This window comes from Dendropsophus ebraccatus, chromosome 1 (assembly GCF_027789765.1).
Source record: "Dendropsophus ebraccatus isolate aDenEbr1 chromosome 1, aDenEbr1.pat, whole genome shotgun sequence".
NCBI lineage: Eukaryota > Metazoa > Chordata > Amphibia > Anura > Hylidae > Dendropsophus > Dendropsophus ebraccatus.
The window spans coordinates 209,642,824-209,662,826 of record NC_091454.1 but is presented as its reverse complement, the minus strand read 5'-3'; the positions used below and the strand labels follow the sequence as shown (position 1 = coordinate 209,662,826).

Genomic DNA, 20,003 nt, shown 5'->3' with positions numbered 1-20,003 from the left:
CAGGAGGATGCTGTCTATGCCGGCTTTTTCCCCAGCAGAGCGGCGTGTGTCTTCAGTCTCCTGCGGGCCATGCGCGATGACGTCATTTCATCGCGCGCCACCTGCAGGAGAAGACCGGCACAGAGGACCTGGGACAGAAGAGGACATGGGCCGCGTGGGAGCGGAGGTAAGGTGAGTGAGATGTTTTTGTTTTTTTTATTTGGGGGTTAACTAGGCCACCAGGGACATGCCTGATGGGGGTTAACTAGGCCACCAGGGACATGCCTGATGGGGGTTAACTAGGCCACCAGGGACATGCCTGATGGGGGTTAACTAGGCCACCAGGGACATGCCTGATGGGGGTTATCTAGGCCACCAGGGACATGCCTGATGGAGGTTATCTAGGCCACCAGGGACATGCCTGATGGAGGTTAACTAGGCCACCTGGGACATGCCTGATGGGGGTTTACTAGGCCACCTGGGACATGACTGATGGGGGTTAACTAGGCTACCAGGGACATGCCTGATGGGGGTTAATTAGGCCACCAGGGACATGCCTGATGGGGGTTAACTAGGCCACCAGGGACATGACTGATGGGGGTTAACTAGGCCACCAGGGACATGACTGATGGGGGTTAACTAGGCCACCAGGGACATGCCTGATGGGGGTTAACTAGGCCACCAGGGACATGCCTGATGGGGGTTAACTAGGCCACCAGGGACATGCCTGATGGGGGTTAACTAGGCTACCAGGGACATGACTGATGGGGGTTAACTAGTCCACCAGGGACATGACTGATGGGGGTTAACTAGTCCACCTGGGACATGACTGATGGGGGTTAACTAGTCCACCTGGGACATGACTGATGGGGGTTTACTAGGCTACCAGGGACATGACTGATGGGGGTTAACTAGGCTACCAGGGACATGACTGATGGGGGTTAACTTGGCCACCAGGGACATGACTGATGGGGGTTAACTAGGCCACCTGGGACATGACTGATGGGGGTTAACTAGGCCTACCAGAGGCATCACTGGGGGGGGTTAACTAGGCCACCAGGGACATGACTTGGGGCTTAACTAGGCTACAAGGGGCATCACTGGGGGGGGGGGGGGGGGGGGTAACTACAATAGCAGGGGAACTAGGGGAACAATACTTTGCCTTGCCCTGGGTGCTGCAAACCCCCGCTACTAACTGCCGCACACGGTATGCGGCCCTCGAATGATTTTATTAATGCCCGACCGGCCCTCGACATGGAAAAGGTTCCCCACCCCTAATTTAAACGAACCTTGATCTGTCTGCTAGTTTGACCAATATACCCCATGCCGCAAGGGCATTTAAGTAGATAGATCACATTAGTATCATTGCATGTATGAAAACCTTTAATTACATATTTTTTGCCTTGCGTAGGGTGGGATAACTCACCACCTTTTATTATACTATTGCAATGTTGGCACTTCATGCATGCAAAGGTACTGTCAGGAACCGGACAGCAGGACAATACAAGACAGTGAGCCCTAAGCTTAGCCCCGCCCACTGTCCTCTACCTATTTGCCACAATCCGCCCTAAGATGGCGGCGAGCAACTGGGCGGCGGTCCCTGCACTGGCTAGGTGGGACACAAAGACAAGACAGACAGACAAAGACAATAAAGAATAGTCCACAGTCCGGGTCACAACAATCGGGCAACACGGTACAGAATCACAATCCAAAAGCAAGGTCAATAAACAGGCAATATGGTCAGGGGCAGGCAGCTAGCAGGAATGGTCAAAAACACAGGCAAAGGGGTCAGAATAAACAGAGCAAGAGAAACAGAACCAGGCAGAGACAAGCTCAATATCCGGCAGTGAGAGGCAGGCTGGCAGACACTATATAGGAGACCAGAGGTCCAGTGCAGGAGCTGATTGGACCAGACCCCTAATCTCCTCAGAACACCTGGGTCAAGAGCAAAGCTGCAAGAACGCAATGTTGGATAATAAAATTATTGGTTTTTTGATGGGACTTTTGGACCTGGTCCTATCCAAAAATTATTTCAGATTTTACGATGAATATTTTTTGCAGCGGCATGGAGTTTCCATGGGCTCATCGGTGGCTCCTAGCCTTGCAAATATTTTTATGTATAATTTTGAAGAATCATTCGTAGTGCACAACCTGCCAGAGTCGTCTACATGGATGCGCTATGTGGACGATGTCTGCTTGTTGTGGACAGAAAGTGAACAAAAGTTACAAGAGTTTGTGAATGGTATCAATTCATGTCATCCATCGATTAAGTTTTCGTTGGAGTACGATAAGGATGTTATTCACTTCCTTGATGTCGAGGTTAGAAAGAAAAATGATAAATTTGAGACCACACTCTACTCTAAACCGACTGATAAAAATAACATGCTACACAGAACTAGTCAACATGCTCCACATGTGTTCAAAAGTTTGCCCAAATCTCAATATGTTAGGGCTAGGAGGATTTCTAGCTCTTTAGGAGATATAATAAAAATGCAAGAAAGTTAACAAAAAAATTCATAGAGGGGCTATAAAAAACATGAACTTGAGAAGACGTGCAGGGAGGTTGGACAGATGAGTAGAAGTGAGGTACGTAAGAGAAAGAAAAAGAAAGAGAAAAAGGAAATTAAGATGATGTACAGTATGACCTATGATAGACATTTTAGACTCATCAGACAATCAGTGTTAAAACATTGGGGTTTACTGAGTAGTGATCCTAAGTATGGGTCTCTATTCAGAGAGAAACCCATTTTTGGTTATAGGAAAAATAAATCCTTGGCGAATAAACTAGTTAGAAGCGACATCAGGAAACGTAAAATGAGCAGACAGACATTCATGGCGGCCGCCAGGAAGGGTACCTTTGCATGCATGAAGTGCCAACATTGCAATAGTATAATAAAAGGTGGTGAGTTATCCCACCCTACACAAGGAAAAAAATATGTAATTAAAGGTTTTCATACATGCAATGATACTAATGTGATCTATCTACTTAAATGCCCTTGCGGCATTGGGTATATTGGTCAAACTAGCAGACAGATCAAGGTTCGTTTAAATGAACATAAATCGGCCATCAGAAGATTTAATGTAGTAAAGGATAAGAAAGAAGAAGGAAAGGGTGAGTTTGGCGAGACTACGGTCGCACGCCATTTCTTTGAATATAGACACAATATTTGTGACTTAAGGTGGCAAGTTATAGAACAACTTGAGGTTAGTAACAGCAGTGAGGAGAACCGCAGACGGTTACTCCAACGAGAGGCGTATTGGATCACAGAGCTTGAGACATTGAGTCCTAAAGGTCTGAATGAAACTTGCAGTTTTCGAGTGTTTCTATAAATGTATTAGAATATGGTTCTCCTTCAGAAAGGATCATGCGAGTGATATATGAATTGCAAAAATGAATTGTTAAATGGTATGTGCTATAAAGAGTTAATGCTTTTTCTCATATATTGAACTCCCACCCGTTACGTCCTCGCGCATGAGGAAGGAGGAGCTTATCCTCCGAAACGTTCGCAGGACAACAGGTGGACGCTGGGTGAATGAAACAGCCTTGTGAGCATTGTTTGTACCAGCACCCTGAATAAAAAAAGTTATGGATTGATGACCAGACCTCGGGGATTTCTTTCTCTTAAAGAGTCCGGAGACACAAAGGACGGCTGTCCAGAGGAGCTAAGGTACAGGTGGTGATACACCAAATAATTTTTTCTCTTTCTTTATCGCACATTCCCTAACTGTGACTTCCTCCTGGTACATTTACCTATTTTAAGCAGTACATATCAATGAGTATATTAACCCCTTCGTGCTGCAGCTAGTTTGGGCCTTAATGACCAGGCTAATTTTTCAAAATCTGACCTGTCTCACTTTATGCTCTTATAGCTCAGTGATGCTTTAACGTATGCTAGAGATTCTGAGATAGTTTTTTCGTCACATATGGCACTTTATGTTAGTGGCAAAATTTGGTCACTACTTTGTGTGTTTTTTTGTGAAAAACATCAAAATATCATGAAAAATTAAAAAAAATTTGCATTTTATGAACTTTGAAATTCTCTGCTTCTAAAAAAAGAAAGTCGTAGCACATAAATTAGTTACTAAGTCACATTACCAATATGTCTTCTTTATTCTGGCTTCATTTCATAAACATATTTTACTTTTTTAGGGTGTTATGGGGCTTAGAAATTCATCAGCAAATTATCACATTTTCGTGAAAGTTTCCAAAACTGATTTTTTTTTAGGGACCAGTTCTTTTTTTAAATGGATTTAGAAGTCTAGTATCCTGAAAACCCCCATAAGTGACCCCATTTTGGAAACTAGACACCTTAAAGAATTAATCTAGGGGTATAATGAGCATTTTAACCCTACAGGGGCTGGAGGAAAGTATTCACAATTAGGCAGTAAAAAAAATGGAAAATTAAAATTTTCCAATAATATATACGTTTAGATTAAAGTTTCTCATTTTCAAAAGGAAAATTTGAGAAAAAGCACCCCAAAATTTGTAACGCAGGTTCTCTTGAGTACAACGGTACCCCATATGTGGGCGTAAACCACTGTATGGGCACACAGCAGGGCTCAGAAGGAAGGGAGTGCCAATTAGCTTTTCCAATGCAGATTTTGCTGAAGAAGTTTCTGAGCGCCAGGTGCGTTTGCAGTGCCCCTGTAGTGTCAGCAGAGAGAAAAACCCCCATAAGTCACCCCATTTTGGAAAGTGCACCCCTCAAAGAATTCATCTTGGTGTGTGGTGACCATTTTGACCCCACAGGTATTACAGGAAAGTATTCAAAAGAAGACAGTAAAAATGAAAAACTCGAATTCTTCCAATAATATGTTTGTTTAGTTTGAAATTTCTCAATTTCACGAGGAACAAGAGAAAAAAAGTACCCCAAAATTTGTAACGCAGGTTCTCCTGAGTACAATGGTACCCCATATGTGGGCGTAAACCACTGTATGGGCACACAGGAGGGCTCAGAAGGGAAGGAGCGCCAATTAGCTTTTTCAATGCAGATTTTGCTGCAGAAGTTTCCGAGCGCCAGGTGCGTTTGCAGTGCCCCTGTAGTGCCATCAGAGTAAAATCTCGCCATAAGTCACCCCATTTTGGAAAGTGCACCCCTCAAAAAATTCATTTTGGGGTGTGGTAAGCATTTTGACCCCATAGGTATTAGAGGAAAGTATTCAAAATTAGACAGTAAAAATGAAAAACTCAATTTTTTCCAATATTATGTTCTTTTAGTTTGAAATTTCTCAATTTTATGAGGAACAAGAGAAAAAAAGTACCCCAAAATTTGTAACGCAGGTTCTCCTGAGTGAAAAGGTACCTCATATGTGGGCATAAACCACTGCATGGGCATACAGGAGGGCTCAGAAGGAAAGGAGCGCCAATTAGCTTTTTCAATGCAGATTTTGCTGAAGAAGTTTCTGAGCGCCAGGTCCGTTTGCAGTGCCCCTGTAGTGCCAGCAGAGTAAAATCTCCCAATAAGTCACTCCATTTTGGAAAGTACACCCCTCAGAGAATTCATTTTGGGGTGTGGTGACCATTTTTACCCCACAGGTATTAGAGCAAAGTATTCAAAATTGGCCAGTAAAAATGAAAAACTCGAATTTTTCCAATAATATGTTGGTTTAGTTTGAAATTTCTCAATTTGACGAGGAAAAGGAGAGAAAACGTACCCCAAAATCTGTAACTCAGGTTCTCCTGAGTAAAACGGTACCCCATATGTGGGCATAAACCACTGTATGGGCACACAGCAGGGCTCAGAAGGAAGGGAGCGCCAATTTACTGGAGCAAAACCGCAGCTAGTAATGGTTATTAGAATAGCGCAGTTACTAAAATAAAATAAAAAAAATGAAATTACAGGTAATGTGGGGTGGTTACGGGCAACCTGGGGTGGTTATGGGCAACCTGAGGTGGTTACAGGTAATCTGGGGTGGTTACGGACAACATGAGGTGGTCACGGGCAACCTGCTGTGGTTACAGACAATCTGGGGTGGTTACGGGCAATGTGGGGTGGTTACGGATAAACTGAAGTGCTTATAGGTAATCTCGGGTGGGTAATCTGGCATGGTTACCGCAATCTGGAGGGGGTCATTGGCAATTTGGGGTGGTCAGAGGCAACATGCAGTGGTCAGAGGCAACCTGCGGTGGTCAGAGGCGACGTGGCGTGGTCAGAGGCGATGTGGCGTGGTCAGAGGCGACGTGGCGTGGTCAGAGGCGACGTGAGGTGGTCAAAGGCAACGTAGGGTGGTTACGGGCAACGTGGGCTGGTTATGGGCAACCTGCTGTGCTTACAGACAATCTGGGGTGGTTACGGGCAACGTGGGCTGGTTATGGGCAACCTGCTGTGCTTACAGACAATCTGGGGTGGTTACGGGCAACCTGCAGTGTTTACAGACAATCTGGGGTGGATACGGGCAACGTGGGGTGGTTACGGATAAACTGAAGTTCTTATAGGTAATCTGGGGTGGATACCTGTAATCTGGCATGGGCACCGCAATCTGGAGGGGGTCATTGGCAATTTGGGGTGGTCAGAAGCGCCGTGGCGTGGCCAGAGGCATCGTGGTGTGGTCAGAGGCAACGTTCGGTGGTCAGAGGCAACGTGCGGTGGTCAGAGGCAACGTGTGGTGGTCAGAGGCATCGTGGCGTGGTCAGAGGCGACGTGTGGTGGTTACGTGCAATCTGGGGGGGTTACATGTAATCTGGCGTGATTACGGGAAACCTGGGGGGGTTATGTGCAACCTGGAAGTGTTACAGACAATCTGGGATTGTTACTGCTAAACTGAAGTGCTTATAGGTAATCTGGGGTTGGTAAATGTAATTTGGGGTGTTTACGGGCAATCTGGAGGGGGTCACTGGCAATTTGGGGTGGTTACGGGCAATGTGCAGTGGTTACGGGCAACGTGCGGTGGTTATGGGCAACGTGCGGTGGTTACGGGCAACGTGCGGTGGTTACGGGCAACGTGCGTTGGTTACGGGTAATCTGGGGGGGGGTTAGGGGTAATTTGGGAGTAAACTGCAATTATTACTATAATAAAAAGTGTGTGTTTTATTTTTTTGTATGTTTGTCACTTTTTGTACTTTATACATTCATTTTCACTGTATTACTATGATTACTGTGATATTTTCTATCTCAGTAATCATAGTTCAGTGACAGAGACCAAATTGGTCTCTGTCACTTTAAATTTTCCAGAGTTGGCTGGTTGTTAAGCGCATGCGCACTTCATAACCAGCCAGGACGTCGAGGAGGACGGAGCTCCAGGATCAGGTGAGTATATGGGGAAGGGGGGGGGGGGTGACTGGGGGACAGGGGTGACAGGGGGGGTGGGGGGGCGACTTGGGGGGTGGGGGGACATCACTTTTTATCCCCTGTCACCAATCATTCATGGTGACAGGGGATAAAAAGTGCCGGCGGCACATGGTATAAGCGATCAGCGGTATATAGTATATACCGCTGATCGCTTGTACCGGGACCCCACAGGGGGGTCCCCGATGACTGCCCCATGCTCTCCGCTACCTCCGGTGGCGGAGAGCATAGGCTTTCATTCATTTAAACTTTTCCATCCCTGCGAACAAACATTGTTTGTTCGTAGGGATGGCGGCGGCCATCTTGGAAATGATGGCCGCCGGGGGAGGGGGGTTAGTGATTCCCTACTAGGGGGGGCTGATCTGGGGTCTGAGGGGACACTTATTTCATCTCCCCCCACCGTGGATTCATGGCGGGGGGAGATGAAAAGCAGCGGCGGCACCGGTAATCTCCTTTACCGACGGCCGCCGCTATAACGTTTATAGCGGCGATCGTCGGTAAGGGGGGGGGGGGGCGGGACGGACCCCACACACTGCCCCAACCCCTCAGCTACCTCCGGTAGCTGGGGGGATGGGGTGGGGGCCGTCCCGGCCCCGCAGCCTTATTCTCTGCCATCACTGTAAAAAGCTGATGGCAGCAAAATAAGGACCCTTAGTGACCGCCGTAAAAAGCCGTATCGGTGGTCACTAAGGGGTTAATAATCCATATTATAAGAAATCAATTTAACCTTTTATGATATATTTTAAAGCATTTTTCTAACATTTCCACTCCAGCCACTAGGTGTCTCACTCCCCCTGTGCGCAGCTGCAGTATATGGGAAAGGTTTAGCCTTGTTTGTATGTTTTGCCTAACTGTGTCTACACTCTGTACACCACACTCTCTTCTCTCTCACCTACACTTCCTGTCACATGGCCCTATATAAGGATAGTGGCAACCAGAAACCAGAGGATAGTGGCAACCGGAAACCAGGACCACCCTTGTCTACGTTGTGGATCCCCTTAGTAAGGACAGTCACCCCCTAAGCGAAGGAAGAGGGACTCATCCCTAGTAAAGCAAAAGTGCACTAAGCTGAAGTACTTTACTGACATTACACTCAACTACATGGGGAAACCTTCACTAGTTAGCGCCATGCAGAGACAGATATCCGTTAGCTCTAGGCGGTCACATATCCGAAGTTTGTCTAAACGTGAGTACGAGGATTCTTTCACCAGGTATATTATCTTCAACACATCCCGGCAGAGTACTGTTACTACTTACACAAGGGCTCCTATATGGCCCCTACACTACCTTTGCAAACAAGTTCTTTCTACTACAAGAGTCCGTCTAAATAAGTACTATATGTTTTGCGCTAGCACCTGTGAGCAGTATTGTTTTTATATTTTGTATTACACTGAAGCTGTTTTCAAGTAAAGTTAAACTACTGGTTAAGTCGGGACTCTGTCATCACTTATGCCGCACCTGCACCTCACACCCGTTCTAGAAAGGTCCGATGTCTGGGGGTAGGTATTATCACTCCTGGCCACCGTGGCAAGTTGCCCTAAAAACACCAGCATCCAGCACCCTAGGCCACTGCACGTCTACCCGCTCCAGGGTATCATACTGGCTTCTGCCCGATCCTGTAGCTGCCGTGAGAACTGCAGAGGCTGCTCAGCCAATCACTGGCCTCCGTTCAGCCAATCACTGTCTCGGCCAGTGATTGGCTGAGCCACCTGACACTTCAGAGGCCGCCTCTGCAGTTCTCACAGCGGCTGCGGGTAGAAGCCAGTATGATACCAAGGAACTTGTAGAAGAATCTGGAGCTTGGTCAGGTAAGTATTTTTTTTTTTACATTTTCTCTACACAGTCATCAGTCGTCGGCCATGCATTGCTATTACACGTAGTGATGCAGCGATGACTGATGACTTCAGGTATAGGACCTTATCAGCTGATGATAGTTGTCTTTATTACATGGAGCAATAATCTTCCGAATCGTTCTTATTCGGCAGATTATCACTCCGTGTAATAGGGCCCTAACCAATAAAACTATTTTTAGCATTGATTATAGTTTTTAGCATTTAATGTTCTCCCCTGACAGGTAATAGAAGAACTCCACAATGTGTATTGTCTCCAGTTCCTCAGCTCCTCCCTCTTTCTCAAGACAATGCATCATCCTCTGATGTCATAGGAGGCTTGGCTGGATCTCTCTCTGAGCTCTAGCCCCACCTCCTGAGTGATGTCATCATGTCTGGCCAGTCTTTTCCAGCCTACATCAACACCTCCCTATCAGTTACACAGGTATGTATATACTAAGGGTGGTCCAAAAGTAGGTGGACAGTATGTGTAATAGGGATAGGATGGGGGAGATTTATCAAACATGGTGTAAAGTTGAACTGGCTCAGTTGCCCCTAGCAACCAATCATATTCCACCTTTCATTTTCCAAAGAGTCTGTGGAATTTGATTGGTTGCTAGCGGCAACAGAGCCAGTTTGATGTTACACCATGTTTGATAAATCTTCCCCTTTATAAACCTATTACACATACTGTCCACCTAATTTTAGACCACCGTGTGTGTGTGTGTGTGTGTGTGTGTGTGTGTGTGTATATATATATATATAGTGAGAGTAAGGGTAAATTCACACGGGCGGATCTGCCGGGAGTCTCACGCACGAAGTCCGCAGCTCATCCGCAATACATGTATTAATAATAATAAGAATAATACGTGTATTGCGGATTAGCTGCGGATTTCGTGTGTGAGACTCCCGGCGGATCCGCCCATGTGAATTTACCCTAAGACATGATTACAGCATGCTGCCTTGTTCTGAATAATGCAACATAAAGAACAGACAGGGAATGAATGCAGCAGGTGCTGCAACCTCACCTCACTGCGTAATGGAAAGTAAATGGGATGTTCTTCAACTGCTTTGGACTGTAAACTGTGAGGAGTGCTGGGGGAGGGGAGTAGGCACAGTGGGAGCGCTGTGATAAAGAGGTGAAGGAAAGCAAAGCATTCTGGGAACTGTAGTACTGCTCAATCAGGAAGTACAACCACAAACTACACAACTAAGACCCAAAATCAAACAAATTTTTTTATTTTATAACTGGGGAAACAGGTAAGCAATGATTCTACCCCATGTTTATATGTTTTTCCTGATGTTTGAGTTTCCCCATTGGGCCCAGCACGTTTCTGCTGCTCCACTCTGCTATAAGGGAAAAGGTGCCCTGACTCCTTTAAGTGCCTAAGACTGTGCTCAGCAGTGACACCTGTGGTAGTTACAGGAACTGACTCACAGTGAATGTATGAGGGAGCTGATCAGTGAACTACTGAGTCATATGAGCCAGGAGAAGGAATCTGGTCTAGTTCAATCATATGGCCCCCCACTTACCCGCAGCCCGGCCCCCGCTCATCCGCAGCCCCCTGCGTCGGCTCGATCGCTACCCCCGCCACCCCGATCGCCGCCGCCGTCGCCCTGATTGCCCCCCCCCTGCCGCCGCTGCTACGATGGCCCCCCCCCGCCGCTGCGGCGGGGCAATCGGAGTGGCACCGGCAGCGGGGGTGGCGATCGGAGCGACGCTGGTTGCGATCGGGACGGCGCAGGGGGCCGCGGTTGACCGTGGGGCCGTGCTGCGGATGAGCGGAGTCTTAAAACGATCGCAAAACGATTTTTCCGTACGATATATCGTACACTCTAAACGCTGATCGTTATGATAAAAAAATTGTTACTCCGACATCGTTAATCGTACGCTCGGGCCAATTATCGCTCCGTGTAAACCCAGCATAAGTTTGTGCTGTAAATTCGCTCCTCTCTACTGGCAACAAGATCACAACAGGTGAGTTGGATGAACATCACACTCTCTTACACACTCACAGACTCTCTTAGGCCCCCTTCACACGTCCGGAAAAACCATCCGGATTTCCTATCAGGAAATCCGGACGGATTTCCGGACCCATAGACTTTAATTGGTCACGGACACCCTTCCGGATTTTTCCGGAAGGGTGTCCGTTCCGGAAAATATATCCGGAAAAAATAGGACATGTCCTATTTTTGTCCGGAATTCCGTTCCGGACGCCCCCATAGAAGGCTATGGGGGCGCCGGAATCACGGGCACTTTCCTGATGTACATCAGGAAAGTGCCCGTGATTCCGGATGGTTGACAGCCCGCCGGCACCCACGCTGCCCGAACGCCGCGCCGCCACCACCCAAAGGATCCCTGCACCCGGACATCAGCTGCCGCCGCCCGGTGACCCCGCAGCGCCGCATCGCATCACCCCGCCGCCCGATGACCCCGCGCCGTATCGCATCACGCCGCCGCCCGCTGACCCCGCATCGCATCACCCCGCCGCCCGCTGACCCCGCATCGCATTACCCCGCCGCGCCGCATCGCCCCGCCGCCGTATCGCATCACCCCGCCGCTGCCGCCCGATGACCCCGCCGCCGCATGACATCACCCCACCGATGACCCCGCCGCATCGCATCATCCCGCCGCCGCCGCCCGATGACCGCGCCGCATCGCATCACCCCGCCGCCACCCCGACCTCTGTTCCCCTCCCTCTCCGAGTCCGCAGCAGCTTGCACCCGCCCGCCCGGGACTCCCACCAGCTGCCGCCGCTGTTCTTCCGCCGCTGACAGGTGAGATACACAGCCCTCTCCCCCCCAATACTAAAACTCCCACCATGTCCTGCTAACAGGCCATGATGGGAGTTGTACTTCTGCAGCCTGTGGCCATCCAGGTTGCAGGAGTACAACTCTCATCATGTCCCTGTTGACAGGTCATGATGGGAGTTGTACTTCTGCAGCCTGTGGCCATCCAGGTTGCAGAAGTACAACTCTCATCATGCCCCTGTTGGAAACACTTTTTTTTTACTCATCAGGAAATCCTGAAGGTTTTTCCTGATGATTTCCTGATGGTAAAAACGGATTACTGTCAGGAAATCCTGATACTATCCTGATGACATTTGAGGTCTCCTGATCAGGATTTCCTGACAGTAAAAACTGACACGGACGTGTGAATGGGGCCTTACACATGGGCTGTGTATAGGCAGTGCCATTCAATAAGTTTCCTAATGTGTATTTTCTAGGATGTGCTATCTTATCCTGCACTGATCCTGAGTATAGAGCTCCTGGTGTATAGGACACTACTTCCCATATAGCAAATAACCAGAGAAAGCTCCTCACAGACATCTTATGAGCAGGGGAGTCCTGGAGGGATTTAGCTTTGAATTCAGCAGAATTGTGAATACAGCTCTGGAGTATAATACAGGCTGTACTGTAATTCCCTATAATGAAGGGTAATTTACAAATTCACTCACCTTTTATGTAGGTTTGTTCTATATATAAACCGTGAAATAGTGATTAAAGTCGGACGGCTGCTGTACAGTAATAAGGTGCTTGCAGCTGTCTCTGTGGCGCAATCGGTTAGCGCGTTCGGCTGTTAACCGAAAGGTTGGTGGTTCGAGCCCACCCAGGGACGGGCTCTTTTACATTACTTATTTGCTTTTGAATAATAAGGATCTACAGATTCTGCAATATTATTAGAATGAACATTACAGACAGTCCAAGCAATAGTCCTCGCTGTTTGTCCTCTGATTCCTGTATTAGCGCTATAGCCGCCCTGCTAAAGGAGAGGATACCAGGTATCGCTCACCATCCCAGCACGCCATATACACCGCCATCTACCGGGAAGCTGTTGTAGTCTCCACAGACAACGAAAAAGCTGATGACAAAAAAGTTAACTATTCTGCCGCATTGATTTTAGTTTTTAGCGTTTGGTTTTCTCCCCTGACAGGAAATGGAAGAACTACACAATGTGTATTGTCTCCAGTTCCTCAGCTCCTCCCTCTTTCTCAAGACAATGCATCATTCTTTGATATCTTTTTTTCTGATCTTGAGCCCCGCCCCCTGAGTGATGTCATCATGTCTGACCAGACCTTTTTCAGCCTACATCACCATCTCTCTCTCTCTCTCTCTCTCTCTCTCTCTCATATATATATATATATATATATATATATATATATATATATATATATACACATACATTTAGAGAGAGTGAGGAGTGATTACAGCATGTTGCCTTGCCAGACAGAGAGTGAATGCAGGAGGTGCTTCAACCTCACCTCACTGTGCATCACTGTTCTCCGGCACCTTAAAGGTATAAACCCACACACGGTATAAGCAGCGTATTTACTGCTGCGATACGCAGCAAATACGCAACAAATACGCAGCAGATTAGATCTAAATAACTAAACACAGCATCAAACCTAAACCATCAAATCTGCTGCGTATTTGTTGCGTATCTGCTGCGTATACGGTGTGTGGGTTTGTACCCTTAGGGTACAAACACACACCGTATACGCAGCAGATACGCAGCAGATCTGCAGCAGATTTGATGGTGCAGATTTTATGCTGTGTTCAGTTATTTAGATCTAATCTGCTGCGTATCGCAGCAGAAAATAAGCTGCATATGCGGTGTGTGTGTTTGTACCCTCAGTCTGAAGTGTAATGAGATGTTCTGCAACAATTTTGGATTAGGAATAGAGATGAGCGAACCTTGAGCATGGTCGAGTCGATCCGAACCCAAACTTTCGCCATTTGATTAGCTGTGGCTGCTGAAGTTGGATAAAGCCCTAAGGCTATGTGGAAAACATGGATATAGTCATTGGCTGTATCCATGTTTTCCAGACAACCTTAGAGCTTTATCCAAGTTCAGCAGCCCCAGCTAATCAAATGCCGAACGTTCGGGTTCGGATCGACTCGAATCCGAACCCGGTTCGCTCATCTCTAATTAGGAACTGTCAAGAGTGCTGGGGGAGGTGCATAGGCACAGTGGGAGGACTGTGATGAAGAGCTGAGGGAAAGCAATGCATTCTGGGAATTGTAGTACTGCTCAACCAGGAAGTACAAATACAAAACTAAGACCCCTAAAGAAATAGTTTTCTTTTATTGTAGAATCAATAATAATCCTATGAAAGAAAAAAGACCTTACGTGTAATGATAAACTGAAGTCAACATAAATTAAGTATTAGAATTCAAAACTTTATTAATTAAAAATAGCAGCAGAGTAGCAGTAAAAAGTTCAGAAACCACACATGGAAAACAGCACCACAGGTATGAGCAGGCCAGGGTAACCTAATGATACAGGCTGCACCACGCTGTAAACTACTAGGGGATAGTCAAAACCATACACTGATGGTATGTGTAACAAGGTATATGGCTCTAAAGCCCAGATAATATCCTAACTAAACCATCTATGGTAAGGTCACTAAGTGCTAAAGTGCACGAAGCAAGGTGCAGAACATACCCATCCACAGTTCACTGCCCGTCCTGGATGCCGCCAAACCCCGACGTACGTTTTGTCTCCTTCATCAGGGGGTGGCGATCGGGGGGCCGCGGTTGACCGTGGGGCCGTGCTGCGGATGAGCGGAGTCTTAAAACGATTGCAAAACGATTTTTCCGTACGATATATCGGACCGTCTAAACGCTGATCGTTATGATAAAAAAATCGTTACTCCCACATCGTTAATCGTACGCTCGGGCCAATTATTGCTCCGTGTAAACCCAGCATAAGTTTGTGCTGTAAATTCGCTCCTCTCTATTGGCAACAAGATCACAACAGGTAAGCTGGATGAACATCACACTCTCTTACACACTCACAGACTCTCTTACACATGGGCTGTGTATAGGCAGTGCCATTCAATAAGTTTCCTAATGTGTATTTTCTAGGATGTGCTATCTTATCCTGCACTGATCCTGAGTATAGAGCTCCTGGTGTATAGGACACTACTTCCCATATAGCAAATAACCAGAGAAAGCTCCTCACAGACATCTTATGAGCAGGGGAGTCCTGGAGGGATTTAGCTTTGAATTCAGCAGAATTGTGAATACAGCTCTGGAGTATAATACAGGCTGTACTGTAACTCCCTATAATGAAGGGTAATTTACAAATTCACTCACCTTTTATGTAGGTTTGTTCTATATATAAACCGTGAAATAGTGATTAAAGTCGGACGGCTGCTGTACAGTAATAAGGTACTTGCAGCTGTCTCTGTGGCGCAATCGGTTAGCGCGTTCGGCTGTTAACCGAAAGGTTGGTGGTTCGAGCCCACCCAGGGACGGGCTCTTTTACATTTCTTATTTGCTTTTGAACAATAAGGATCTACAGATTCTGCAATATTATTAGAATGAACATTACAGACAGTCCAAGCAATAGTCCTTGCTGTTTGTCCTCTGATTCCTGTATTAGCACTATAGCCGCCCTGCTAAAGGAGAGGATACCAGGTATCGCTCACCATCCCAGCACGCCATATACACCGCCATCTGCCGGGAAGCTGTTGTAGTCTCCACAGACAACGAAAAAGCTGATGACAAAAAAGTTAAATATTCTGCCGCATTGATTTTAGTTTTTAGCATTTATTTTCTCCCCTGACAGGAAATGGAAGAACTGCACAATGTGTATTGTCTCCAGTTCCTCAGCTCCTCCCTCTTTCTCAAGACAATGCATCATTCTTTGATATCTTTTTTTCTGAGCTCGAGCCCCGTCCCCTGAGTGATGTCATCATGTCTGACCAGACCTTTTTCAGCCTACATCACCATCTCTCTTGCCTTGGGCTGAATGATGCTACATAAGAAGCAGACAGGGAGTGAATGCAGGAGGTGCTTCAACCTCACCTCACTGTGCATTAGGGTACAAACACACACCGTATACGCAGCAGATACGCAGCAGATCTGCAGCAGATTTGATGGTGCAGATTTGATGCTGTGTTCAGTTATTTAGATTTAATCTGCTGCGTATCGCAGCAGAAAATAAGCTGCATATGCAGTGTGTGTGTTTTTGCCCTCAGTCTGAAGTGTAATGAGATGTTCTGCAACAACTTTGGATTAGGAATAGAGATGAGTGAACCTGGAGCATGCTCGAGTCGATCCGAACCCAAACTTTCGCCATTTGATTAGCGGTGGCTGCTGAAGTTGGATAAAGCCCTAAGGCTATGTGGAAAACAGCCACCGCTAATCAAATGCCGAACGTTCGGGTTCGGATCGACTCAAATCCGAACCCGGTTCGTTCATCTCTAATTAGGAACTGTCAAGAGTGCTGGGGGAGGTGCATAGGCACAGTGGGAGGACTGTGATGAAGAGCTGAGGGAAAGCAATGCATTCTGGGAATTGTAGTAACGCTCAACCAGGAAGTACAAATACAAAACTAAGACCCCTAAAGAAATAGTTTTCTTTTATTGTAGAATCAATAAGACAAGTAAGCAATGATTCTGCACTATGGGGGAGATTTATCAAACATGGTGTAAAGTGCAACTGGCTCAGTTGCCCCTAGCAACCAATCAGATTCCACCTTTCATTACTCACAGACTCTTTGGAAAATGAAAGGTGTAATCTGATTGGTTGCTAGGGGCAACTGAGCCAGTTTCACTTTACACCATGTTTAAAAAAAAAAAAAAACAATGTGTATATTTTTTCTGTGATGTTGGAGTATTGGGCCCAGTACGCTTCTCCTGCTCCACTCCGCTATGAGGGAATAAGTTCTCTGCATCATGGCCCTCCCCGACTCTGCATCATGGCACTCCTTGACTCTGCATCATGGCACTCCCCGACTCTGCATCATGGCCCTCCCCGACTCTGCATCATGGCACTCCCTGTCTCTGCATCATGGCAATCCCCGACTCTGCATCATGGCCCTCCCCGTCTCTGTATCATGGCACTCCCTGACTCTGCATCATGGCACTCCCTGTCTCTGCATCATGGCACTCCCTGTCTCTGCATCATGGCACTCCCTGTCTCTGCATCATGGCACTCCCTGTCTCTGCATCACGGCACTCCCTGTCTCTGCATCACGGCACTCCCCGACTCTGCATCATGGCACTCCCCGACTCTGCATCATGGCACTCCCTGTCTCTGCATCATGGCACTTCCCGTCTCTGCATCATGGCACTCCCCGACTCTGCATCATGGCACTCCCTGTCTCTGCATCATGGCCCTCCCCGTCTCTGTATCATGGCACTCCCTGTCTCTGCATCATGGTACTCCCTGTCTCTGCATCATGGCACTCCCTGTCTCGGCATCATGGCACTCCCTGTCTCTGCATCATGGCACTCCCTGTCTCTGTATCATGGCACTCCCTGTCTCTGTATCATGGCACTCCCTGTCTCTGCATCATGGCACTCCCTGTCTCTGCATCATGGCACTCCCTGTCTCTGCATCACGGCACTCCCTGTCTCTGCATCACGGCACTCCCCGACTCTGCATCATGGCACTCCCCGACTCTGCATCATGGCACTCCCTGTCTCTGCATCATGGCACTTCCCGTCTCTGCATCATGGCACTCCCCGACTCTGCATCATGGCACTCCCCGACTCTGCATCATGGCACTCCCTGTCTCTGCATCATGGCACTCCCCGTCTCTGTATCATTGCACTCCCTGTCTCTGCATCATGGTACTCCCTGTCTCTGCATCATGGCACTCCCTGTCTCGGCATCATGGCACTCCCTGTCTCTGCATCATGGCACTCCCTGTCTCTGTATCATGGCACTCCCTGTCTCTGTATCATGGCACTCCCTGTCTCTGCATCACGGCACTCCCTGTCTCTGCATCACAGCACTCCCATGGTGCAGTGCGTCCCACTCTCCTCCCATTTACACGCCCACTACAGCAAATACTCGTCCCTCTTTTCACTAGCCCTGCCCTCCTGCAGCGATCATTGGATGGCGGCAGCCAGCAAGTTACATCACATACAGAGGAAGAGCTGGGCCTAACTAGGGGACGGACACTCGGCCAGCCCTCAGCTATGACGCATTGACACAAAATGGCTGCAGGATTATGGGGTCAATACGCTGTTTAAAAGTTATAAAATACTGGACTTCTGGCGGGGGAAGGGATGTCCGGAAAAAGATGGATGCAGCCAAAATAGGTAATATAACTTTGTCATACAGCGCTAGATTTTAAAGTGACTGTACCACCAGGCCCAGGCAGAAGCACTGGAGGCGGGCCGACCCACGGTTAGTGGGAGGAAACCCCCGACCCTCTATGATAGGGTTCCATTGATTCTAATGGAGTCACGTCATGGAGGGGCTGGGGTTTCTTCCCACTGGGGGTGGGTCGGCCGCCTCCAGTGCTTCAGCCTGGGCCTGGTGGTACAGTCACTTAAAAAAAAAAAAGGTAAATGCTGCACTACCCCTTTAAGTGCCTATTATAATGCATGGCCCCAGCTCCCTGACATTGTTTTCCTTTATATAGCTCTCCCAGGGTGTTCCTATACTTTGAAGCTAAAGATGTGACATTACTTATTGATGCTAAACGCTCCGTGTCGAAAACCATTAATGTGACCATATACATAGATTACCCATGATTCATTGCACTGTGAGACAGCATCTCGGTCTTATAGGATCCGTAGCTGTAGCAGCATCTGCATCTATTCCATTGTAAAAACTAAGACCTTTAGGCGACATTGGATACAAAACTACAATCATTTTTCACAAAACTTTACAGGTACATGGTAATTATGACATTATGTATCCCATACTGTGAACGCCATTTTAAGTCTACGATAGTTACAATGGGGTGGGGGGGCCAAGCTTGCTGAACAGGACGGGCCCTATGGTAAACGTAATCTGCCCCTGCCTGTATTATACTCCAGAGCTGCACTTACTATTCTGACGGTGGGGTCACTGTGTACATACATTACATTACTTATCCTGTACTGATCCTGAGTTACATCCTGTATTACACTCAAGAGCTACACTCACTATTCTGCTGGTGAGGTCACTGTGTACATACATTACATTACTTATCCTGAGTTACATCCTGTATTATACTCCAGAGCTGCACTCACTATTCTGCTGGTGAGGTCACTGTGTACATACATTACATTACTTATCCTGAGTTACATCCTGTATTATACTCCAGAGCTGCACTCACTATTCTGCTGGTGGGGTCACTGTGTACATAAATTACATTATTTATCCTGTATTATACTCCAGAGAGTTACATCCTATATTATATTGCAGAATTGTGAATACAGCTCTGGAGTATAATACAGGCTGTACTGTAACTCTCTATGATGAAGGGTAATTTACAATTTCACTCACTTTTTATGTAGGTTTGTTCTATATATAAGCAGCGAAATAGTGATTGAGTCGGACGGCTGCTGTACAGTAATAAGGTGCTTGCAGCTGTCTCTGTGGCGCAATCGGTTAGCGCGTTCGGCTGTTAACCGAAAGGTTGGTGGTTCGAGCCCACCCAGGGACGGGTTCTTTTACATTTCTTATTCGCTTTTGAACACTAAGGATCTACAGATTCTGCAAAACGATTAGAATGAACATTACAGACAGTCCAAGCAATAGTCCTTGCTGCTTGTCCTCTGATTCCTGTATTAGCACTATAGCTGCCCTGCTAAAGGAGAAGATACCAGGTGTCCGCTCACCATCCCAGCACGCCATATACACCGCCACCTGCCGGGAAGCTGTAGTAGTCTCCACAGACAAAGAAAAAGGCAAAATGGCTTCAGGCCTTTGTATTGGTTTTATGTTGTCTAATATCACAAGCTGCGTATAACCAATAAAAATACATTTTCAGCCATTCCGCCACATCGATTTTGCATTTTAGCTTTAGATTTTCTCCCCTGATAGGAAATAGAAGAACTACACAATGTGTATTGTCTCCAGCTCCTCGGCTCCTCCCTCTTTCCTGAGATATTACATCATCCTCTGATGTCATAGAAGGCTTGGCTGGGTATCTCTCTGGCCCTGAGTGATGTCATCA

At 47.2% G+C, this 20,003-nt stretch overlaps 3 non-coding genes across 3 annotated transcripts; all 3 read left to right on the top strand.

Moving 5' to 3' along the window:
* The first annotated feature begins 12,639 nt into the window (after positions 1–12,639).
* TRNAN-GUU (transfer RNA asparagine (anticodon GUU)) lies at positions 12,640–12,713 on the top strand. Its single transcript has one exon. It is a non-coding gene; the product is annotated as a tRNA-Asn (tRNA).
* A 2,567-nt stretch (positions 12,714–15,280) lies between these two features.
* Positions 15,281–15,354, top strand: TRNAN-GUU (transfer RNA asparagine (anticodon GUU)). Its single transcript has one exon. It is a non-coding gene; the product is annotated as a tRNA-Asn (tRNA).
* Positions 15,355–19,416: 4,062 nt separating this feature from the next.
* TRNAN-GUU (transfer RNA asparagine (anticodon GUU)) lies at positions 19,417–19,490 on the top strand. The gene has a single exon. It is a non-coding gene; the product is annotated as a tRNA-Asn (tRNA).
* Positions 19,491–20,003: the final 513 nt, after the last annotated feature.